The sequence below is a fragment of the Myodes glareolus genome, chromosome 14, assembly GCF_982192425.1.
Source record: "Myodes glareolus chromosome 14, mMyoGla1.1, whole genome shotgun sequence".
In the NCBI taxonomy this organism is placed as follows: Eukaryota; Metazoa; Chordata; class Mammalia; order Rodentia; family Cricetidae; genus Myodes; species Myodes glareolus.
The window spans coordinates 9,565,786-9,592,142 of record NC_142039.1 but is presented as its reverse complement, the minus strand read 5'-3'; the positions used below and the strand labels follow the sequence as shown (position 1 = coordinate 9,592,142).

Genomic DNA, 26,357 nt, shown 5'->3' with positions numbered 1-26,357 from the left:
TGTCCAGCACACCAGCATCGCATGTTGTTTCAAACTAGTGACCCATGTTAGTTTTGGGCCGTCTCACTGGTTCCTATTTTGCATGATCAATATTAATTGAAGGACAGATTGATGGGAAAGTATTATTCAGTTGGGGCTGGAATCCATCCTGATAATGTATTCAGGTGAAGGAGGCACAAACACTTCATAAGAAAACTGTTCCGTCATTCCTGGTCTCCACCTTGTTGGGCCTCATGAGGCCCAGTACAACTTCCTGAACCTAACATGAGTTTGGGGAGGAGTGACTCAGTACAGCCTGACCTAGGCCCGCCTCTGCCCAGCCACCGCTGACGCTGACGCTGACGCTGACGTGGCAGGATATTATTGGTCCTTATTCCTTACTTCACCTCACCCCATCCCAAGACTCCAGCCACTACCTCAGCCCTATATAAGTTCCTGCCCTGCTACAATAAAGTGAGATCCTGCTTCAACAGACTCCCAGCTCAATGTGTGTTTCTCTCCGGTGGCCAGCGGGGAGGTCTGGGTTGTGACACTCACCATTCGGCTCAGCCCCAGGGAGAGATCGGTGGATGGCTCTGCCTCAGCCCCATCTGCTGGAGAACCCGGCAGACCTAAAAGTTGACCTTGATTTATCCCCTTGTCCTCTGACCTGCATCAGTGTCATTGGGATTTCAACAACTTTTTAGTCTTTCCTATTACTAGTGTATATAAGCCCTGCTAGTTTTTGAAGACGATGAAGAAGTTGATGAATTGATTGTTAATTATACAAACAATAGATCATCAATGTCAGAAAAAGAGGCAATACGAAGAAAATCCTCTAACTCCCCACTCATGAGAACATGAGGACCGCGCCCCTGGCAAGGCAGGATCCAAACAGCATCTTCTGTGTGTGACAGGATCACTGCTCCCACAGACTCCCAAGAGCAGCTCAAGTCCTGGGGAAGACCCAGCCAGTTAAAGTCCTAGCCTGGAAGAGGTTGAGATTCAAAAGGCTCCTCCCCTCCCAGGGGCAATGTGGATAGCCAACAGCTTGGTAAGGAAGGAGAGTTGGGTTTCTTAAAGGGATGTGGCCCCTGATAGGTCAATCACATTCCAATGGATGACCCCCACTCTCCTGAGTCCTGAGAATGTAAGCACCCGAAATTAGACTTGGTAGGTTATTAAAAAAAAAAAAAAAAAAAACAGAGTTGTGAGGGGAGGCGAGAAGCAAGAGGTAGGTCTGGAAGGAGTTAGGGGAAGAAGCAGGAAACCAATGTGTTGTGAATACATTGAATAGAATTCTCAAGAATGTAATTGAAATATTATGTTAAAAAACAACATCCATGCTTTCGGGACTTGACTCCAAGATGACCAAAAAAAGGAGAAACACAACAGTCATGCCAGAAAGGGCCGCGGCCATGTGTGGCCAATTCGCTGCACTAACTGTGTGTGTGCCCGTGGACAAAGCCATTAATAAGTCCGTCATTCGGAACGTTGTAGAGGCCGCTGCCGTCAGGGACATATCCAAAGCAAGTGTCTTTAACACTGATGTGCTCCCCAAACTCTATGTCAAGCTGCATTATTGTGTGAGCTGTGCTATTATAGCAAGGTAGTCAGGAATCGATCTCGGGAAGCTCGGAAGGACCGAACACCCCCACCACCATTTAGACCTGCTGGTGCTGCACCACGACCTCCACCAAAGCCCATGTGAAGACGTGGCTTCATAAAGACAGAAGAAAACACCTTGGAAAAGTAAAATGGGACTTATAAAAAAAAATCCACATCTGGGCATGGTGATGAATGCCTTTAATCAGAGAACTCAGGAGGTCAGGAGGCAGAGGCAGGTGGATCTCTGAGTTTGAGCCCGCCTGGTCTACAGAGTGAGTTTTAGGACAGCCAGGACTATACAGAAAAATCCTGTCTTGAAAAACAAACAAACAAGCAAAAACTTCCACAATAAATATAGGTATAAATAATAATTACCTTTAAAAAATTTTTTATCTTTTTTTTTTACAAGTGTTTTGATTGTGTGTGTGTCTGTGTACCTGGTGCTTGCCTTGAGTCCTCAGTGAAAACCCAGGAACTGGAGTTTGGTGGTCATGAGCCACCATAGAGGTGCTGGAAACTGAATCTGGGTTCTCTGGGGAGAAAACTAGCTGCTAGCGTCCTTAACTGCCGAGCTATTCTCCAGCCCTCAGTTATGATTTACAGTGGTCTGTAAGCGACCAGAAGAGATCATGTTAACATTTCTGACTGTGGCTATCACCACACAGCATCAGACAAAAAGCACAGGACTTTGTACTTGCTGTATGATCTTAAATCAAAATCTACGCATGAAGTGAGAACTCCTCGACTAGGGTATTACCAACAAAGCAAGCTTGGATTTAAAAAAAAAAATCAGACCCATTCACTGATTAAATATGAGTTAAGAAAAGGGATTTTATGTAAATTGACGGTAGACAAAGACCTTTCTTTTTCTTTTTAAGCGAAGCCCAAGAGAACCAAGATAGCGTGTATATTCTCTCCGCCTAAGTCTTTGAGCTCTAGCTGAGCACTCCCCTAATCTACAAAAGTCTGCTGTGATTTTTTTACCTCTGATTTCCTGTTACACTTACAGTCCTAACACATGGCTTAGCCCTTAATCATATAGTCTTTTATCCTTTCCCAATTATTGCCCTTGGCTCCCCAGTCAGGCTGTTGATTCCTTGAGGACTGGGTTGGTCCCTCCACCATCCCCTCTAGTGCTGACTGTTTGGGACATTGATATCTAGCATAACTCAAGACACACAGTAAGTATCTATTAGGAACATTTGTTGATCTTCAGGCTCCCAATTCAGTAATCCTTCTGGCAGACCGTTCCAGTTACTGATGCATATTTTGGGTCCCCAAAGACAAATCTCTAGGAATACTGAAACTTACAAATATGTCAAAGATAGCCACTTCAATTTAGACAGTCTCTAAATAATCTAGCATTTGAGGTTTTTTCTCCTTCCATCAGCTAGAAACCTAAGCTCCCCAAAGCCCCCTTTTTTCCTATTTTTCACCAAATGACAGCTGCAATGACTTCCAGAGTTCAAGCCAGTACACAAATCATACATAGTACCATGAAAATCTGCAGTTCAGTGTATTTGGTGAGCTCATTACACAATAAAACTTGAGGTCAGAGATTAAATTCTGTTTCACAGCAAACAAAAATCGGTTTGACAACGTGCAACCAACAGTCTGTTCAACACAATGCTTTCAAATGGCAAGTTTTACCTCTGCTGCAAACATTTTCATATTTTTAACACTTTGCTATGAGAGGAACAGAAATAACTGCCCCAAAATGACACAGCAGCAGCAAGTGCTGTTTTCTTTCTTAGCTGACGTGAACTTAGAACACGTGACCGTGAAACTGATCACTCACTTTTAATACTGGCAATTTTTCCTATGTAATTGTTTTTAATTTTTAATATATTAGTTGTGTGTATGTATATGCCCACAGACTGTTTGTTCAGGTCAGAGACTGACTTTGTGGGACCGATTCTGTCCGGCCACCTTTACCTGGGTCCCAGGAATTGAATTCAATCACATCTGCTCAGCAAGCGTCTTTACTCTCTAAAGCCCTCTCACTGGCCCACTAAGATAATTTTTTAAAAAAAGAAAACAAGGGGGCTGGAGAGATGGCTCAGAGATTAACAGCATTGCCTGCTCTTCCAAAGGTCCTGAGTTCAATTCCCAGCAACCACATGGTGGCTCACAACCATCTGTAATGAGGCCTTGTGCCCTCTTTAGGCATGTTTTTAAAAAAGAAAACAACCTTTAATTTCTTTCTTTCTTTCCCCCTTTCATTCCTTCTTTCCTTCAATAAATAATTAATGCATGTGATACATAGACAAATTTAAATACCTCAAGAAATCCAAGAGTTAAAAAAAAAAAGTTCTCCTAGGCTTTTAAAACATTTTATTATTTAAGATGTTATATCTGTGCTATAATTGTTCTTCCTCCTACCTCTCTCTTTCAACTTCTTTCCCACCTCCCCCCACACATCTCCCTACCAACTTCATGTCTTCTCCTTTTCTCTCTCTCCTTAATATAGTCATTGCCTCCCATTAACTCTGTAGTACTGCTCATTTGCACAGGGTCTAGGCCCATTCTCCAGAGCATGGACAACCTAGCAGTGGCCACACCCGCAAAGCAAAATGACTCTCCTTGCCGCGGCCATCATCACCTGCAGTGTCACTTCAGATTGGAGTGGGGCCTTGCAATCCTGCCTCGATCCACGCTGGAGTCATCGCCTGACTTGTTCTCGTGGACGTCCCCGGGGCTGCAGCATTTGCCAGTCCTGTTATAAACTCAGAGCAGCACATCATAGCTCTCTGTCGCACCCTCTGGCTGCTTCATTCTTTCTGCTCTCCCCGCCTCCACATTTCCTGAGCCTTCCACTCCTCTCTGCACAATCCTGAAAGTCCCACCACCCCCCTCCCACTCCAAAGCCTGTCGCTCAGAGAGTCTCTGAACAAAGGAAAGGCACCGAAAAGACTAGTTTCAAATTCTCGGTGGTCACTGCAGCTTCCACCCACCCCACACCCGAGTTGTCAACTGCCCCGGTCCCCCTCTAAACACTTAGGTTTTGACTGTACTTGAACACAAGTCTAGTTTATGACAAACGCATCATCAACCCTCGCCTACAACCTATAAAATCTCCCCCACTTTATTTCAGGGGTGCGACTTCTCTGGCCCTAATCTCTGACACTGAAGAATCCACCCAAGAGTTGCTCTCAATAAGCCTGTTGTTACACTTTTTTGATTCAACTTCATCTGGCTTACTGTGTCCTCAGAGAAACCTATTATGGGGGAGGGGAACAGAAAGCCTATTAATAGGCGCATTTGTCAAAAGCCTATAGGTGTCAGGAGTCTTATTTAATTCTCACAGAAACTACTATATAATCTCCATTTTATTGATGCTATAGCAGAGGTAGGCTTTGAAGTCCAAGGTCAGGAAACTAGCTCAAATACACAGAATCAAAGGGAAAAACCATTCGACTAAAGTCAAAGCCCTGATTGAGCCCAAACTACATACATGCTTATTCAAGTTAAAAGAATAGCTTCAATTACTTCCTGTCCAGTTCTGTGATTTTTGTGTATGACGTGATACCCAACATAAACAACTTAAAGAGAAGAACAGTGTATTCCGGCTCAGAGCCTCAGATGTCTCTACATCAGGCTGGCCACCTCTGTGTTTCTGGGTCTGTGATGAAGTGTAGTCAGCAGAAGGGCACAGTAGCAGAAAACTGTTCATCAGACCCATAGCAAGGAAGCAGAGAGCAGGTGCTTATGCTGGCTGGCTTCCTCTTTTGCTCTTTTTGGGGCTCTCAGCCTATATGGTGGTGCCCCACAACCCAGTGTCTCCTCTCCTTAGTCAATCTTCTTTAGAGACACCTTCATAGATAGACACAGAAAGGGGTTTTACTGACCCTGAGGTACTTCTCAATGTAAGCAAGATGACAAAATAAAACCCAGATTTCTAAGGTCAATTCCCCGCTCTTTCTAAAACACATGACAAGAAGATCCAGTGGGAGACTGACCTTGTCTTGGTCTTCACTCCTGCTCACCCTTACTAGGTAGCAGATCACTGTTTTAGACCAGCCTGCTGTGGAGTTGGAGCCCAGGAACTCTGGGCAAGACTTGGAGCCTAATATCACCTTCAGTGATTGTAATCTGAGTCCTGTGTATCCAGCCTCCTATTGATAGTTCTTGCCCGCCATATTTGAGGGTACTTTCTGCCCTCCCTGCAAGATCCAGGAGTTTGAGAGAACGTACTAATAGATGAGACAAAGTTCTTTGAGATGCTTCATACTGGTGACCTGAACAACAACTAAATTCTGATACTCCAGCTGTATTTTTTTTTCACTTTTTGTTTGCTTGTTTGCTGGGGGGAAGCCCAGAAGCATGCTGTGCTGCGTTAGCCCTCCAGCCGCATCTCTCTGTGCCATGTGCTTTTGTGACTACTCAGGTTCCTTGTCATAGCACCCATTCAGAGCTCTCCACCTTGTCCAAGATGCCAACATAACAGAACAGGAAGAGCTTTCTAAGACTTCATTGCTGTTTTCACTTCACTGCTACCCACTCTGCTCCTCTGTGTGTGGAAGACGGCGATAGGTTTTGAATCCCAGGTTATTCCTCCACCGTTGGTGTGATAAGCCAATCAAATTAATAAATCCAGGTTTAATGAACAGAACAAAGTACTCCTGGGTGACCCTCAGGAGGACAAGAGAGGTATCACATGGCAAATATGGCTACTAGGTCTTAAGTAGCCTATAGGTGTGGTCTTGAACAGCCCCAAGAAGGGTCTGATTTTGGTGGGCTTTCTCAGGGGCGGAGTTGAAAAAGATGCCACTGGAAATGCTGCCCGTGGAGTCTGGAATGGAGCTCTGAGCTGGAGCCAAACATCCCAGACTTTTTATGTATATATGAATACCAGTAGGGTTTCCACCTAAACAGAGAGCAGCAGGGAAAGCACTGTGCCACCAACAAATACCTCCAGATTTGTAACTTACTTTGAGACTAAGTCTGGCTAAGTGTCAGGCTGAACTTGAACTTGATATTCTCCTGCCTCCTCTTTCCAGACCAAAGGCCCGTGACACCAGGCAAAATACCTCTCTACTCAAATTCAAATCAAACATTAAAATATGACATGACATCTTGCTTTGTTTCTTTGTGTAACAGCTCTGACTGTTCTGGAACTTAATTCTTAGACCAGTCTGGCCTTGAACTCACAGAGATCCATCTGCCTGCCTCCCAAGTGCTGGAATTTTAAGGTGTACACCACCACCACCTAGTGATGACATTAAATTTTTATTGTTGTAATCAATAAAAAGATACACAGATGATGTTGTGCAAATTCTAATTGATCTTAATAATAAAAACTTAGAGTCAGATAGTAGGGAGCAAAAACTGAAAGATCAAAGAAGCAGAGCAGCCAGCCACTAGTTCTTACCTCTACAAAATCCTCAGACTGAATGGAGCATCCTGTCTCTACAAGTCCTCAAATTGAATGCCTTGCGCTCCTATCTCCTCCCACCTTATATTCCTCTCTCTGCCTAGCCATATCCCTTCCTGTCTCAACTCCCCAGTGTAAGGATTAAAGGTGTGTGACTCCCAAGTACTGGAATTAAAGGTATAAACCACCACTGCCTGGCTCTGTTTCTCTTTGGGTCAATCTAGTATAGCCCAGGGTGTCCTTGAACTCGCAGAGATCCCTCTGCCTCTGCCTTGCAAGTGCTGGGATTAAAGGTATGCCGCCACCACTGCCTGGCTCTGTGGCTCAGTCTACACTCTGATCTTCAGGCAAGCTTTATTTGTTATAGCACAAACAAACTATCACCACAACAAATCCTTTACTATTACTATTACTATTATTATTATTATTATTATTATTAATTACTTTTATTTTACAAGGACAGAAAGGCAGAAATCTAAGTATCTTGAGATTTGGGGGAATTGGTTTCTTTCTGTAAGACAAAGTTTTGTTCTTCAGCCTTGGATGGCTTCAAACTTGTAACCTTTCTGCCCCACTTCCTGAGTACTGGGATTATATACTGGGCTGCCGTAACTAGTAGATTCCAGTTTTCAAAAGAAGTAGGATCTGAAAATCCACAGCAATAGGCACATTTTAGCATCATAACACTGAAGCCCCGGCCACAAAGGCATTGGCATCACTACAGGGGTCACACCCAACACTCCTGTAACAAAAGATGGATTAACAAGAGAAAGCACAGCTCATTTTTGTGCTTGAACTTTCACATACACAGGGACCTTTCCAGTGAAGATTCAGTGCTCCGGGAAATCATGTTCATTGCAATGCTTATTTCAGCAAAGGATGATCAGCCAGAATGCACTAGATGTGACATTGAAAAGGGACACTCAAAGAAGTCATTCACTCGGGTTTCTTGTGGCCTCTCTCTGTAGGGTTCCTTCCTCATGGAGACAGAGTGGGTGGGAACCCTCAAGGGTCAGACACAGTGTGTCTAGGACTTCCTGTACAGTGAGCTCTTCTGCAGGAAGACAAGGGAAGCCTGGCAAGGTTGTACACCTGTACTCCTAGCGAAGACAAGTCAAGACAATCTGGAGTTCAAGCCTAGCTTGGGCTTCATAGTGAAAATCTGCATTCACCCACACCCCCAAAAAGCCAAGGGGTGCCGAGAGAAATATTTCTAGGCTTTATGCTGCTTTGGGGAGAAGGGTTCTAGTCTCTGTGTCCTACCTTGAGAAGACAGGAAGGATTAAAAAAAGGGGGTAAAGGAGATTCAGAAGATTCTTGCTTCAGAACCTTTTTCTTTATCTAAAGTATTTAACATACCAAAGAGACCTGCTTGAAGGGGTGGGGTGGCTTTAATATTCTGATCCCCCAACAATAAGTCAGTCTGGCAGACTAAGTCTACAGGGTTCACACTAAAAGAGATAAACTCACTACTATTCCTTTCTGTAAAGACTTGCTCTGCAGTGACTGTTCTTGAAGTCAACTACTTCTCTCATGGTAAATGACTGGATAAAAAGGAAAGGTTTAAAGCTTCTCTAAGTTCTGAGGGTCTAAGGAAGTGTTTAAAGTGTGTAAATCCAAGTTTAAAGGTCTAAGAAAGTGATTTAAGGTATATAAAAAATAGAAATATTTCAGATTTCTTTCCCTCTTCGTGCTATTGTTATATTAACATTTATATTAAGCCAGGCAGTGGTGGCGCATGCCTTTAAACCGAGCACTTGGAAGGCAAAGGCAGGTGAGTCTCTGTGAGTTCAAAGACAGCCTGGCCTACGGAGTGAGTCCCAGAACAGACAGGACACAAGAGAAACCTTGTCTTGGAAAAGCAAATCAAGTATGCTTCAGAAAGTCGATTTAGATAAACTTTTCACAGGCAGGTCAGACAGATTCCAAATATGTATTCCTGCCAGTGAAAGACCCCCCCCCATATGGAGAGACTCTCACTCAAATCTCGGGATAAAACGACCCCCCGCCCAGTAACTCACGAGAGAGCATCCTTGCTGCAATCACACGAGGTTTAATGACAAGACGACAAGAAGGGAACCAGTGCACTGGGGCCCAGACTCAGAACTCACGCAGGGGAAGAGTTCGACCCTGAGTAGCTGGGAGAAGGGGTTTTTAAGGGAAGAAACCACAGCCCAGTAAACCGAAAGGGGCAGGGAGGGTGTCACAGAAAATTCCGAAAATACCAGTGATGGTCACAAGGGGCAACTCCCTGCTTCTCAAGATCACTCTCAAGGTCATAATCAGCTAGTTCCTGAAACACAGTATTACAAAAATACCAATGATAATTACTAGGGGGAACTCCCTGTTTCTCAAGATTATTCTCAAGATTACAATCTAACTTTATCTTCAGCTAGTTCCTGAAACCCTGAACTGGCTAATCCTAGATTTCTGATTTTTCTCTTCCTGCTAGATTTTTGGCTCTATTTTTTTCTGCTAGGGAGTCTGGATTTATCCAGGTCTTTCATCTGTCAAAGCCTAAGCTTCCCCGCCTAATGCCTATTTCTAAGGGTGGGATCTATCTCTCTTTGTCTTGGGACTCTCCCACCCAACTAGCATGAGCCTGGAAGGTTCAAGTGTATACCCAAGATAAAGATTTCCCCAAAGCTCCTTAACTTTACCTTCTGTCTTATCCCTAGTCTATATCTGCCCCAACAGTCCACTGCAGATTGCTCCAAAAGTCAGTTCTAGATGCTTCTGGCTGAATTCCCCAACCAGACTGAGCCTCTGCATCCCTGACTACCCCTAAAGTAGCCTGCATTTCACCAGCCTCAGCTATTCCCCAACCTGCAGTCCTCTCTCCCTTCCTACCCTTCAACCATCATTCCAACCTTCCTGCCCACCCACATACACAAAGGCACCTCAGTTTCAGCAGGAAGTAGTTATAGGAGAGATAATGTCACTTCTTATCAACAAAAAGCCTGGAATGTTACATTTCAAAGACAAGTCTCACTCAGTAGCAATGGCTCCTTCCCCAAACCACTCCCTCTCAGGGGTGAGGCTTCTACTTCCCTTCCTGCTCATGGCTGTCTGCTCCTGGACCTCTCTTGCCCCCTGGTCCCCATCTCTTCTCTCACACACCCCACATCCCACATCCTGATCTATTCTACTGGTCATGTTCAGTCTAGATCCTTCCAGACACCTCTGGATGTTTTCTCCCTCATATCTACAATAACCCTTCTCCTCCACCATACCTAGAAGGAGCCTGTCCTCATTGTTTTCATCTGGGATCCATCTCTTCCCTCCCCTGGTATGCCTCCTCACCTCTGATGTGTACCTCCTTCTGCTTTCATGTCATGGCTCTTGTTTGTTTGTTTTTTGTTTTTTTAATTATTTCACTTTATTTTACATACATTGTTATGGTCCCCTGGAACTGGAGTTACAGTTGTGAGCTGTCATGTGGGTGCTAAGAATTGAACCCAGGTCCTCTGGAAGAGCAATCAGTGCTCTTAACCACTGAGCCATCTCTCCGGCCTGTCATGGCTTGTTTTGTTTTTATTTTCTTTTTTAAGATTCTACAAGACTGAAAAACATGTGTCACTTGTCTTACAGTTTATCTTGCTTGACATGGTAACCTCCAGTTCCATCCATTCTCCTGGAAAGGCTATGGCTTCATTCCTCTTTAGGGTAGAATACCCCCACTATGTATACATACTGCATTTTCTTGTTCCATTCATCTGTTGATGGACATCTAGGCTGGTTCCATATCTTAGCTGTTAAGAACAGTGTTGTAATAAAAAATGGATGTTCATGTAATTCTGTGGTACACTGACTCTAATTCCTTTAGGAAAATACTCAGAAAGGGCAAAGCTAGATCATGTGGGAGATCTATTTTTAGCTTGTTCAAGAACCTCCATACTGATTTCCATAGTGACTAGACTAATTTACATTCCCACTAACAGTTGAATAAGGCATCTTTTCTCTCATTTGTTATTTGGAGGAAGAGGTTGTTAATTGTTATAGCTCTGTTTTGTTTTGTTGAGACAGGGTTTCTCTGTGTAGCCCTGGCTGTCCTGGAACTCACTCTGTACCTCAAGCTGGCCTCAAACTCAGAAATGCACCTGCCTCTGCCTCCAGCGTGCAGAGATGAAAGGCCTGTGCATCTCACCCAGCCTTAATTGTTATTGTTTGTGTGCTTTAGGGTTTTTTTTTTTAATTTTGTTTTGTTTGTTTGGGATTTTTGAGACATAGTCTTAATATGTAGTCCAGACTGATTTTAAACTCAAGGTCATTCTATGTTAGCCTCTGGAGTACTGCAAAGGCATGCATGTACCACCTCACACAGCAATGTGTGTGTGTGTGTGTGTGTGTGTGTGTGTACATATTAAATAACACTTGTGTGTGTGCATGTCCTCTTGGCCACTGAGCTATCTCTCCAATGCCAATTAAAATGATTTCTGACACTTAGGATTTTACTAGCCAGGAAACACTCTAGTATAGGCTCTTTAAGCACCTGAAACTTGTGGTGTACAAGCAGACAGAGAGAAGGGATAAAGAGAAAGAGAGACAGCAACAGATAAATAAATAAAAAGTCATTTTAAAAAAGAAAAGAGCTGGATGATGGCAGCGCATGCCTTCAATCCCAGCACTTGGGAGGCAGAGGCAGGTGAATCTCTGTGAGCTGGAGGCCAGCTTGGTCTACAGAGTGAGTTCCAAGACAGCTAGGGCTGTTACACAAAGAAACCCTGTCTCAAAAACAAACAAACAAAAAGACAAAACAAAAGTAGAAAGGAAGGAAGGAAGGGTCAAGTTGGGAGCATAGGCACCTGCCCCTGGCATCTATCGCAGCCCCCAGGCCTAGTGTGGACTCCAAATCCCAGCAGCCCCCAGGCCTAGTGTGGACTCCAAATCCCAGCAGGCCAGGTCCTGACCCCTCCCTGGTCAGGTCCACTCCCCAGGGTATTTAAGTGACCTCCCAAAAGTGGAACATGTTGTTTCCCTTTCTTCCTCCCGGGGTCGCAATCCCGCGGCTTCCTGATTCCCTCGGGGCCACCCGAGAGCTCAGATCTCCCATTAAACCTGGATATTTTTTAATTTGGCTTGTTTTGATTTGGCTTGATTGGGAATTTTTGTGTCGGCAGGGAGCTAATATTAAGAAATATTCCTAACAGAAAGAAAGAAAGGAAGGGAGGGAGGGAGGAAGAAAGGAAGGAAGGAAGGAGCAAATAACGTAGGTAGTCACTGTTTGAACCAGATCTGGCACCTTCTAGCCCCTCCTGATCCTGGGATGGTGTTCCTCTTTTTGTGAAGAAGAAAAAGAAAAAAGGAAAAATAAAAGTTTGTATTAAACTTGTTCTTTCATGATCAGCTTTTTTTATTAAGTGGTTACCTTTTAGGAAAAAGACAATGCTTATCTAAGCAAAATGTATCTAAGAACACCTCCCACTTCAATGTCAATAAAAATATTAGTAGTAGCAATAAACCCATCCCACTTCGGTTTTTTGAGACAAGTCACCACATACCCCAGGCTGGCCTTGAACTCACCATCTCCTGGTCCCTGCACTTCAGCTTCCTTAGTGCTGGGATGACAGGCTGCACCACTGTACCTAGCTAGTAACTTCACTGTACACTCATGAATTTCACAAAAAGCCCCCATAAAAAGAAAGGCAGCTCATCAGCCTTCATTGTGTTCTGAAGTTCCCCCTGCTCCGGGTTGAAACACCGAGCTCTTTCCTCTGCACATTGGTTGCTCAAGAGCCAAGGGAATGATGGCTCAAGTGCTTCGATGCAGCAGGAATGAATGGCATCGTCTGACCTGCAAGAGCGAGCAGAAAGCCCTCCCCCCCTCCCTGCATTTATTACTAGAGAGATCTCTGAAGTATCACTCAGCCCTGGGAAGAAAAGACCCATTTGTTCCCAAGCTTTTTCCCTCAAAAAGTCCAGCAGAGTCTGCCCCCTTTTTCTATCTCCAACCTCTACTGCTGCCTACCTTAAAAACCATATTTTGTAAACCAAAATTTTTAAAACTCCAAGACTGGCTTCTCTCATGAGGCAAAGGAAAAGCATCCATGATTAATGCCTCAGCTAAAAGCATAGGCTGCAAAATGGACGGATTATTTATGGTCCTTCTCTTTGGGAGCTAATAGAGTAGATGTTAGCCTAAAAGGCTAGAAATCCTACAGTGGGTTTTTTTTTTTTTTCCAACTGATAAAAGTGGCTCTGGAAAGCAGGATAAATACTGTCTACAGCAAGCTGTAAGCACTAACAATTTTGCTGTAAGTGCTCGTTCAAACGGAGATGAACATGTTAAATGTTATTTAGAAATGGACGACATGTTATCTTGAAAGCCACAGCAAAAAGGTAGCCAAATGACAAGCACTGTTGGCAATACCCTGCTTCAAGATGAGCCGGCTGGGGAGCAGGCCACTGAGCTATACAGTCAAATCACATTCAGTAGCTCAAATGTATCACAGATTGAGTTTTTAATCTCTGGTTACATTTCCCCTCAAGGCTGTTAAACTCTATTTTCCCCACTGAACAGTTCATCTTCTGAGGTTAATTCTGTTTGAAACCTGCCCTGCTAGCTGTCTAGGGTGGGCAGAGGAACCTGAAGCTTGATTTCACTACTTTTGACATGACTAAATCTTCACTTGGCAGAGAAAATTGTGTTTTGTTTTGTTTCTAGCATAAGGCCCTGCCAACAAAACATTTTTGTATTCTTGTTCTTGCTTGGTGTGTATATGTGTGTGAAACTGAGGTCTCACACATACTAGGCAAGTATGAACTATCTCTAGGTCTCTTTTTTCCATTTTTGAAAGCCAGAATTCTTTTTTCTTTTCTTTTCTTTTCTTTTCTTTCTTTTTTTTTTTTTTTTTTTTTTTTTTTTTTTGAGACAGGGTGGGACTCACTCTGTAGACCAGGCTGACCTCGAACTCACAAAGACCTACCTGTCTCTGCCTCCCAAGGGCTGGGATTAAAGGTGTGCACCACCACTGCTGACTCCTCAATGACATTCTTAGTGGGAAAATGGACCAGATATATAATATCACACACATGTAATCCCAGCACATAGGAGGTTGAAGTTGGAAAACAGTAAATCTGAGGCCAGACTGAAATACTTAGTAAGACCCTGTCTCAAGTGAAAAAGAACTAGATTCAGGGACTTTCTGAGAATAAATCAATAGCAACATGAAGACAAAAGGCCTGAAGTATAACTCTGTGACAAACATATTGTCCCTATACAACAAAAAAGATTTTCATTCAACAAATGTGTTGTCTATAGGCAATGATGTGGTTATTGCTTATCATTCATATTCATGGTTCTCAACCTGTAGGCTGTAACCCCTTTGGGGTCAAACAACCCTTTCACAGGGATCTCATATCAGATATCTTGCAATATTAGATATTTATATTACATTTTATAATAGTAGCAAAACTGCAGTTATGAAATAGCAACAAAAATAATTTTATGGTTGGGGGTCACCACAACATGAGGAACTATATTTAAGGGTCACAGCATTAGGAAGCTTAAGAATCACTGGTCTACGTTCATCCGCGTGACTGGGAATGACTATTGCCAAGCAATTCATGAATGACTTCAGTCAAAATGATGGATGAATCATAGCATCATGGGGACCAGATAACTACAAAGAGCCCAACTCCACAAGAATGAAAAGAGGCAGGTATGGACTGATATTAGAAAACTGCTCTAACCCAAGCATTCTGACTGTGTTTAGACTGTTGTGCCAACATGGCTACTGTCATGAATATGGGCTGAGAGTATATCTCAGTGGCACATACACAGGAGAGCCAGCATTGAAAAAGGAGAAAGGGAGGCTAACGAAAATCTTGGAGCAAATAAGGCATAAGCTGATATAATTCAATGGTAGAATTCTTGCCTAACAAGAATAGGGCCCTAAACTCGGTAAGCAGTAGCATAAGAGAAAAGCAAACAAACAAAAGAAAACAGCAAACACAGTTTTTAAAAGACCAGATAAACTATAGTCCTAAATTAGTCAGTTGCAATAGGAGACAGATGTCACTCAAACTGGTTGATTCAGTGTCATTACATGAAAGTGTTCTTTATAAAGGTGTTGTAGAGCTTGCTGGTGTAGGACATTAGCAGGGCTTAGCCGGCACATGTGTGTGGACAAGGGCACCACGGAATGCTGTCGAGTTTAGACAACAACTTACAGGGGTCTGCTCTTTCCCTCCATCACGTGGGGCTCAGAGATCAAACTCTATCATTGGTCTTGGGGGCAAGCTCCATTTTCCCTAGGCATCCCACAAGTCCTCCCAAGGTCTCTCATTGGCTTCCTTCCGTGTACATCTGTCTCTGTGTCCAAGCTCACCCTTTCTGTAAGGACAGTCACTGTAGCAGGGCACCCTCGCCTCACTGTGACCAACATCTGGCAAAAACAACCTATAGGGAGGAATTGCTCATGACTTCAGAGGGTTCAGTCCACCGTCACTTGGCTCTATATTTCTGGGCTCGCTGTGAGAAAAAACATCATGGGACTAGGGCTTGTGGAAGAGGTAACTGTTCACTTCATGACAGACAAAAAATAGAAAGATAAGAGCAGGCCAGGTACAATATACCCTTATAACAGGCTTTCTCTGGGGCCACCAACCAGCTCCCAAATCATGATACGGAGACTTATTAATTATGAATGCTCAGCCTTATCTTATGCTTGTCCCAACTAGCTCCTATAACTTATTTCAACCTATTTCTCTTCATCTATGTTTTGCCTCGGGGCTTTTTACCTTTCTTTCATTCTGGATGGCCTATTCCGTGTTTACTGGCTGGCAGCTGCCTGTCTGACTGACCCGGGAATCTCCTTCTCTTTCTCCCTCGCTCCTGCTCCCTTTTCTCCCTCGAGCCTAAATTTCTTTTCCAGCTTTTCCTCTCTGTCTACCAGCCTGTCTATCTCTCTTTTTCCTAGCTATTGGCCATTCAACTTTTTATTAGACCAATCAGGCACCTTAGGCAGGACAAGGAACCCATCTTTCTGTCATTAAACAAATGCAGCATAAATAAATGTAACACATCTTTGCCTGGCTAAGTAATATTCCATAGCATAACCTCAAGTATCCACCCCAGTGACCCACTTTCCTCTAGCTTGCCCCACAACACCTTCATAAGCTTTCCAGAGCCTCCCAGAATAGCACCAAAAGTAAGAGGGACCAAGACCTTTAGGAAGAACACTTCATATTCAAATCATAACACCAGTCATAATGAATTAGAATCCACTTCATGCTCTCATTTAATGTGATGTAAGGATACTTTCTCTGCCTGACTTCAATTCCTAGCACCTCAACTAACAATAATGTCTCTCAGGGCTGAAGAGTTGGCTCACTGGTTAAACGCATTTGTTGCTCTTGCAGAGGATCCTGGTTCAATTCTGAGCATCTCCATGGCAGCTTACAACTGTCTTTAAGTCTAGTTCCAGGGTATCAGATGCCTCTTCTGGTATCTGTGGATACCAGGCATACATGTAGTACACTCATACACATAAATTAATCAATGAAGAGTAATAATTAAAATGAGTTAAAAAATAGTATTTCCCTAAATACAGTCACATTGTGAGGTGCTGAGAGTTAGAACTTGAACCCCAATGATAGAGGGTACAGTAAATACCCTGGAACTAACCATAGCAGAGAGCTCTTTCCACTCTAGGCTGGTAGATGAGTATAGAACCAAATAGAACCAAACCACCAGAGGCAATGATTCAAGCGTCTTGTATTTTGAATAAGAGTCAAACATTCAGGGGCAATCTAGGAGGAACTAAGGGATTAGATACTAGTTAATTATATGCTAGCCTGCCATCGCTGTCACATAGTATCTGAAAGAGTCTATATAAAGGAAGATTAATTTAGACTTAAGATTTTCAGGGGTTCTGGTCCATGGTCACTTGCTGCCATTTCAGCAGGCCTGTGATGAGAATCTCATGGCACAGAGGACATAAACAGACCTGGAGGTCTGAACAGACTTGCTCACCTCCTGTCAGCCCTTAAGCAGAAGGAGAAAGACAGCAAGGGGCCAGGAAAAAGGAACAGTCTCCAAAAGCCCTCGCCCGGTCACCTGCTTCTTCCGGCCAGCCTGGCCCTACATCTAGTTCCCATTGCTTCTCAATAATGAATTTGCAATGAGTCACACAATGACTGACTCCACAAGCTGAGGGCCCTTCACCAATGAGACTTTAGAAGCTGTGGGGACGGCTTACGACTTAAAGTGCTTGCTGTCCAAGCAGTGGGGACAGAGTCAGATCCCCAGAGCCCACATAAATGCCAGGTGGGCCTGGTGGCCTACATGTAGAGACATGGAATCCCTAGAACAAGCAAGACAAACTACATCTGTGAGTTCTGAGTTTAATTGAGAAAAGGGACAAATGAGACTTGAGGAGGACATACTTCATATCCAAGCAGCAAATTGTATTCTCCACATTCTAAATGCAACTCATATAAAGATTATTTTTAACCTTGATTTTTTTTATTCTATGTGTATAATTGTTTTGCCTTCATGCCTGTCTATGCACTACATATGTGCCATGCCCATAGAAAGCAGAAGAGGACATCAGATCCCCTGGGAATGGAGTTATAGGTGGTTATTAGCCACCATGTGGATGCTGAGAACGGAACCCATGTCCCCGGAAAAGCAGTCAGCACTGTGCTCTTAAGCACTGAACCATCACTCTACCCACCCACCACTCGTTGAATTATTGTTTTTAATTCCTCTAGCAACCAGCAGTCTTTGCTTAGGACTCTAAGCAGAATGTGTGTAAAATCTTTTACAGAGGTACTAACAAGATCGCTCGGTGGTTATGAGCACTAACTCTTGCAGAGCACATGGCTTAGTTCCTAGCACCCACATAGCAGCTCACAGCCATCAGTAGCTACAGTTCCAAGGGATCTGATAACATCTTCTGCCTCCACAAATACCAAGCACACATGTTACACATACATACGTGTAGGTAAAATACTCAAAAAACAAAAGTAAGTCTTTTTAAAAAATCTTCTATGGATCTTCACAACAGCCCATTTGCCATGGAGTTCAAGCTCCTGCGACAGAATGTGGACAAAATGGAGATCACTTTTGGAGGTATCAACACCATAAAGTGTTCTACCGGGCATCTGAAATTTCATAGTAGGATTTCAGTTTCCATACTGCTTAAAAAATGTAAAGTTTGTCTTCAATATAAAAGTCACAGCATAAATTTCTTATGTCTTTGTAACATCCATAACATAATAAATAAGGCAACAAATTTTAAAGTGTCTACATATATGATACGAAAGTCTCATATCAATTTTCATCAGCAGATGAAGAGTCACATACCAAGCATGTGCAAACGTGTAACATTAGAGCTATCCAGCTCAAAAAAAAAAAAAAATACTAAACTTCTTCTCAAACTAACGACCATTGTATTCCTCAGAGGGCTGTGAATATGTAGAGTTTGAAGGTTTTATGTCTAACTATTCTGAAAGTTATTTGAGGGCAAAGAGAGGTCACCCAGATTTTCAAAAAGTAATTTTTGTAGAAAAACAGCTGAACTGGTGTGCTCTAAGAAGCACTAACAATGGAATTCACCCAGTTTAAAAAGCAGACAGTTCTTCAGAATGAGAACAAGGAGACTTTGGAGTTGGGCTGCTTCCTCGAGTCGATCAATTGTTGTCCATTAAAGCTACTACCATTCCTAAGAACATAAGTTTTCATAAAAATTTATGAAAATTTTTTTAAATTGTTTACTCTTTGCTGAGATTTGAGTAATAGCAGGTAAAAGAGAAAATAAGAATTGAGACCCTTAAAACTGGCCTGGGGAAGTGACTCACTAGTCGGGGAGAGTACTTGCTGCACTAACTCAAGAACCAGAGCTTGAATCCCCCCAAACTCATGGAAAAGCCAGGTAGGAATGGAGGCCTGGCTGGAATCCCGGCATGCAGTAAGCAGAGACAGGGATCTCCCAGAGCAAGCTATCGTTAGGTTCAGCAAGAGATCCTGCCTAAGAGAATGGAGATCCATGGAAGGAAACACCAGACAGCAAGTGTAAGCATGGAAGTGCACACTCACATGCACACATACACACACACACACACACACACACACACACTTGATGATTGATGGCCTTCTGGGAAAATCAGAAGGATATCCTTAAATTATTTAGTTTAAAACTCAACATAGGAACACTTCAAAATTGTTTAAATGTTGCTGGGCATATCGCTTAGCTATAGAGTGTTTGCCCAGCATGATCTCTCTAGCTCTGGGTTTCAGCAAAAACTCAAAATAAAATAAAATAAAATAAAACCAAAACTCTCATTCCCCTGTAAAGAGTTCTTTATGAGAAAGGGTGGAAAGTCCTCCGAAATTCTTCACTCAACAGGTGAGCGGGGAAAGAGCCTCGCAGGTGGGGAAGACACAGAGGACAGAATGGAAAAACCACACAGTCCTGGGGGAAGATAGAATTCCAGAGACCTCCAGAGCTTGTGCTAAATCACTTAGATTGTATTCTGGGGGGTGACATTCAAGCTGGGGACAGGGGTTTGTGCTTTAGAAAGATAACTCTTGCGGAGCGCTGAAGAAAGGATTATAAAGAGAAACCTGAGCCTGGAAGGCCCTTCACAGGTCTCATAACGAAGCACTCACTGCTCTCAGTTTTTGTTTCCAGTTAAGACTTTTAAAATTATGAGGGACTGCGGATATCTTGTTTTTAGATGTGTGTGTGCGTTTATGTGTATGTACCTGTGTACCTGTGCAGGTGGAGGCCAGACAGCAACATCAGATGCTTTTTTTCCATTGCTCTGCACCCTACTTTTTGAGACAGACTCCCTGGCTGAACCAGGGATCACGGATTTGACTAGGCTGACTGGCCAATGGTTCCCAGTACCTGGCCATCTCCATCTCACCCAACACTGACCCCAGAGCCCAACACTGAGCTTACAAACATGGCACCCAATTTTTTTTTTTGTCTGTTTATTTTGTTTTCTATGTAGGTGCCTGGGACCAAACTTGGGTCCTCATGCTTTTATAACAGTTTACCATCTCCCCAGTCCCCTGGGATTATGAGTCTTTTGTTTGTTTGGTTTTGTTTTGCATATTTTGTTTTTGTTTGGTTTGAGACAGGCTTTCTCTGTCTCTGTACAATACTTCTGGCTGTGCTGGAATTCACTCTGTGGACCAGGTGGCCTTGAATTTACAGAGGTCTGTCTGCCTCTGCCTGCTGAGATTAAAGGTGTTCTCTAACATGCCGGAATTACGGGCCTTAACCCTCTAGTTCAAAGCCCAGTCATCAGATACTGACTGTTAAGTTGGGAGCGTAGCCCCCAGCCCCTGGAGTTGCTTTGCTCTGTACTCCAAATCCCAGCATGCCAGGTCCTGGGTCAGTACCACTCCCACAGTATATTTAAGTGAGCTCCCAAAGGAGAAACACGTGGTCATCGTGGTGCCCCCGCCCCTGTTCCCCCTCGGGGGGCCACCTGAGAGTTCAAGAATCCCATTTAACCTGGATATTTCATAATTTGGCTTGTTGTGATTTGTCTTGATTGGGATTTTTGCATCGGCAGAGAGCTCACCTTAGGAAAAAGTTCCTAACACTGACAAGCACAGCTTCCGCTTGACCTTGCCCAGTCGTGGACATCCTCTGACGCTCATCACCTTCACCAGCTTCCTGTGAACAGAGAGTTCCTTTCACTTTCCCCGAGTGCATAAACACTTACTCTTATTCCCATCATAGGAAAACTTTCTAGTGGAGAAATGGGATGTGTCTGTCTAGGAAATAAAATATAAAGGGGATAAAAAGGCTTTGGGCTTGTAGTTGAAGCTCCAATCAGGAAGCATGAAGCTTTAGAAAAAGGCTAACTGCTCAGGGAAATAGACAACTAAGGAAGGGGAGAGAGCTGAGGGGCGGGCAGACAGAACTAGCTGAAGAAAAGAACGAAGAGCATCCTAAAAACCCCCAGACCTACCTGCTGCTACGATCCACACGGGCAACCATGGACATGAAAAACCCCAAACCATTCCAACAGGTTATTCGTATGTAATCCAAAATTCAGCTGTTGGCTAACATCACCTTCTTTGCTCATCTGACATCAACCTGTCCTTTAAGATACGAGGGAGATCAAAAGTTTAAGACCAACCCATCACTTCCAGGACAAGAAAGAAGCTGACATTGTTGGTATCTGGTGATAAAATATGAAATCTTATAAGTAAATAGTAGAATTGCTGGAAATGTACAAATGTTACTGTAAACTCAACATTTTCCTAAAATTTAAGAATTTTTTGATAAAGGTTTGGGGTGTAGTCCAGGGGTAAAGAAGTTATTTGTATTTAGTGTGCACACAAGGTAGGTTAGACTCCACACTAATAATATAAGCAACCTTGGTGATACTGCCAAAAACAGTGGGCCACACCTGTAATCCCAGCATTTAGGAGGCTGCAGATTGAAAATTCAAAGCCAGTTTAGGCTATTTGGTGAGAGTCTGTCTCAAAAAAAAAAAATCTGATCAGACTAATATTGATAATAACAAAAGTATATCTAGCCATGAGGTTGAGACCGGAGGTCCAGGGTCATATTTTCTGACCTGACAAGGTCTGTCTCGAAGCTTGGTCATGGGGACAAATGTGCTTGGGGACAGAAGCATCCTGGGAAGAAGCAATCACACCCTGCCCCATCTCTCTGAGATTCACTGACTTGCAACCTCTCTGAAGGCTGGAGAACTGGTGGGAACAAAGGACATCAACATTTTCGAAGTGAGTAACTCACTAGGAGATAGAGAAGATCGCAGCCCAAGAGGCTCAGCCTAGGAGAACATCACAAGGATTAGCTTTTCACAGAGTGTGAAACTGGGGGTAGCCGACCTGTCCAGATCCACTTTGTCCCAGTGTTTAGATTTCAGAAATAAAGGTTCCCCGTGATGGTGAACTTTTCTCTGAGAGGCCATTTGTAGGTATCTGCACAGATCCAGACTAGCAGATAGATCCGTGAAGTCATGTCTGGGCTTGCTCCTGTACCCTTCAGTGGTGACAGCACTGGACAAAGACTGGAGGAGCTGGAGTCCTAAATCAAAGTCCTCTGAAGAACTCATTCTATGCCACAGTTTTATCCCTGCCTCATGTTTATGTTTTAACAGTTATGATTATTGTTTTTATGTTTATGAGTGTTCTGCCTTCATGGACGTCTATGCACATGTGTACCTGGTGCCCACAGAGGCCAGAAGAGGACATCAGATCTCTGGAACTGGAGTTACAGTCATTTGTGAGCTGCCATGTGGGTGCTGAGAATCAAACCTGGGTCCTCTGGGAGAGCAAGAGCTCTTAGCCACTGAGCTATATCCCCAGACTCCCCTACCTGGTGTTGAAAACCAGAACTTGCCCTCATTATTATTGGAAAACATGGGGAGAGGCAGACAGCTGCAAAAGATAGACTCTGTACATGTTTATTTTTCTGTTGCTGTGACCAAATATTATGATCAAAAGCAACTTAGAAAAGAGTTTATCCTACCTCAAGACCCAGCAGTACCACTCTTGGGTATATACCCAAAGAATGCTCAATTGTACCACAAGGACATGTGCTCAACTGTGTTCATAGCAGCATTGTTTGTCATAGCCAGAACCTGGAAACAACCTAAATGCCCTCGACTGAAGAATGGCTAAAGATGTAATATATTTACACAATGGAGTACTACTCAGCAGTAAAAAATAATGACATCTTGAAATTTGCGGGCAAATGGGTGGATCTAAAAAATACCATTTTGAGTGAGGTAACCCAGACCCAGAAATACAAATATCATATGTGCTCACTCATAAGTGGCTTTTAAACATAAAGCAAAGAATAGCCAACCTACAATTCACAATCCCAGAGAACCTAGACAACAGTGAAGATCCCAAGAGAGACATACATGGATCTAATCTACATGGGAAGTAGAAAAAGACAGGATCTCCTGAGTAAATCGGAAACATGGGAGAGGGTAGAAGGGAAGGGGAGAGGAAGGGAGGGGGTAGAGAAAAATATGTAGCTCAACAAAAACAACACATGAAGTTGGGAGGAATAAGTGATGGTGGGGCATGGGAAGGAAGCTGAAGAGGAGAAAATGGGGTGGATTGGATCAGAACAAGTGCTAGAATGAAAAGTGTGCATCATCAGTCAGGGCCAGAGCTCAGCACATGTAAGCAAAGAGCATAACTCAGTGGTAAAAATTGCTTAGTGTGCACACAAAGCCCTGGATTATCTCCCAGCACTAAAAGAAAAGGGAAGAAAAACGGCAGCAGTGCCCCCTATGGCTTCATCTTCGCTATTCCCCATTCTCACTCTAGAAGGAGGAATTTCTTTACTGTGGTGGGACAGATGCTGAGTGTTTACATTTTCTCTTCTGTTGTTTGTTTGTTTGAGACAAGGTCTCACTATGTAGTCTTAGCTGACCTGGAACTCACTATATTGACTAGGTTGGCCATGAACTCACAGACATCTGCCTGTCTCTGCCTCACAAGTGCTGGAATTAAAGGTGTGCATCATCAATCTGTGACAAAGGTCACCACACGTAAATCCAAGAGGTGAAAACTCTTAGTGGAAAAGGGAAGGATTAGATGGTGTCAAAAGAAGTTGCAGTAACCCATGAGATTGAAAAGAGAGATTGGGGACTTAGCTCGGTTAGCACAGTGCTTGCCTAGCATGCATGAAGCTCTAGGTTCAATTCCCAGCACCATATAAGTGGCGCATAAGAGCACATGTCTATAATACCAGCATAGGAAAGGTACCCGCAAGAGGATCTGCAGTTCAAGATCATCCTCAGCTACAGAACTTCAAGGCCAGCCTGGACTACAGGAGACCCTGTCACAAAGAGGTGGGGGAGGAGGCAGGACATAACAACAGGATTTATTGTAGTCTGTGCACTATGTAAATCAAGCAGACTTTTATCACTATGAGTAGCAGATATAAGGACTATTCAAGGGTTCCAAACAAGGGGATGAGATGAGATGTTCATATCTGTGCCTCTGAACGATCATTCTGGCTGCATTGTAGAGAACAGATTGGAAGGACGGAGGACCAAAAGGAGGGAAGCCAATTTGGAAGTTGTTGCAACAATCTAGAAAAGAAATGTTGTCTGAGGGCTGTTGCAGTGGGTATAAGGAGCAGAGGACTTTCAGAAAGAATTGGAATTGCCAGGTGTGGTGACATTCAGAAGTGCAGTGTTGCCTGAGCAACACTGAGAGACCCCTGTTTGCAACATCAGAGAGCGGAGGGTGTAGATCAGCGGTGGAGCACTCACCCAGATCTGTGAGGCTCTGGGTTTGATTCCCAGCATCAGAAAGGAGAGAGAGGGCGCGCGCACAGTTGGAGTAGTAACAGCATCTCCCGATGGAATGGGGAATGGAGAGATGAGGGTGACAGAGAGGGTGATGATGGTGCCAGTCATCAAGAGAGAATTAAAAAAAGAAAGAGCAGTTTTAAGGAGAAATATGATCGGCTGTGGAAGAGCCAAGTGAAGCCAGAAGGGGTTTGAAAAACTGGGCCTACAGACAACTCTTCCCTGGAGGGAAAAGCCGCGACAGCAGAGATGATTCTCGAGCCTGTAACTGTGGATTATGCAGGGAGAGCGTGAAGAACAAGCATAGAAGCAGTGATATTCGGGCGTCTAGCTTCCACCTCTCCAGCTAAGGGAGGCCTCGTTTGTAGCATTTGCTGGTGTCTGTGGCATAAACACCCGCACCAATTTCAAGCTACCAGCTTGTCATCACTGAACGTGGAGTTGTGAAGGAATGTGCCCAGTTGGTTCTTAGGAACTTCTGTGAGCTGGCTCCAGCTCACCACCAAATACAAGAAAGCCTCAAATACAGTCCTGCCACTAGTGTTTAAAGAAAAGACAGAACCAAAGAAGCAAAAGAGGATTCCATCATAGGACCTGGAGAAAGAAAGGGTAGGTGAGGTTTAGGAGGTGGCTCAGGGGTGAAAAGGCAAGAGGATGTAAGTTCAAATCTCCAGCACCCAGATAAAGGCAGTGCATGTCTGTAACCCAGCACTCAGGACAGAGATGCACACATTGCAGGAGCTCCCTGGACAGGCAGCAAGTTGGAACACCGACCTTTAGGTTCAGTAAGAGAATCTATCTATCTTTTAAAAAGAAAACAAAAACATGGGGAACAGAGGAAGACACCCAACATCTTCTTCTGGTTCCTGTATGCATATACACAGGACCTATGCACTCCATACACAAGTGTGCATACCACATAAGACATGCTACATACAGAAAAAAGGTGGGGGGAGGAAGGATATAAGGAAAGAAATGGCAGATTCTCATTTTTCCTCCAAAGATAAGGTTTTCTTTAAAGTACGTTGGATTTAATATCTAAGAGTCATTCACCTCCTTGATAAGATACTTTTCAATGGAGTAACAAGAATATGCAACATAGAATATTGGGTGTAGCTGTAAATGTCAAATCATACATAGAAAGCCATGGGTGTAAAATAGAACTGAATTCTATCCCCCAACAGAATATCAAATTGTATGAATTGTCTTTGTCTTTTGTTTATATGTTTATTGTGTGCACCATGGTACATGTGGAGGTCAGAAGATGGCCTGCAGAGGTCTTTTCTCTCCTTCCACCACGTGGGTTTCTAGAATTGAACTCAGGTCACCATGTTTGGCAATTGTTGACTGAGCTTTCTGTCCTGACCAGTTCCTGCAGTAGTCAAGTCCCAAAGAAATCACACAGAGGTCTACATTAATTATAAACTGATTGGCCTAGTATCTCAGGCTTCTTATTAATTAATTCTTATAACCTATATTAGCCCACAATTCTTGTTGTGTTAGTCACATGGCTCGGTACCTTTTTCAGCGAGGCAGTCACATCTTGTGTCCTCTGCATCTGGGTCACAACTGCAGACGGAAACTTCCCTCTTCCCAGAATTCTCGCTGCCCTGTCTCTACTTCCTACATTATAAACTGATTGGTCTATCAGGCAATAGGCATTTTTCCCCAGTAAGACATCTCACTGACCCAGTTTGTACCAATCTGCAAAACTGGCATACCGCTGTCCCACATATATAGAAATACATGGTCTCAGTCTTCTGTGGTGCCATTTCCATTGGAGCCACAGAGAAGTATATAGGTTCAATGCTGGATTTTGCTATTGTCAACTCAATTAACTACAAGTCCCAGAATGCCCTTCCCTCTATGTTTCATGTTAGAATTCATCCCCCCCCCCAAAAAATGTATTAACTGAAAGGTTGACATGAAGCAGCAAATACCGATGGGGTCTACAGTCAGACATGGAAAACAATCTCAGGTGCTTGGTGACCCCAGGTGATCAACATTCTGTTTTACTGTGCATCCAGCTCCTCTTCCCAACCACCAGCCCTCCAACTAACAGGCAAGCCACCAGGAGTCATAGAGCAGCCCCACAGAGGCAATAGCATCCCAAAAACCTTTC

General features: G+C 43.5%; 1 pseudogene; it reads left to right on the top strand.

The window, feature by feature from the left end:
• The first annotated feature begins 1,303 nt into the window (after positions 1 to 1,303).
• Positions 1,304 to 1,690, top strand: LOC125417591 (small ribosomal subunit protein eS26 pseudogene; annotated as a pseudogene).
• Positions 1,691 to 26,357: the final 24,667 nt, after the last annotated feature.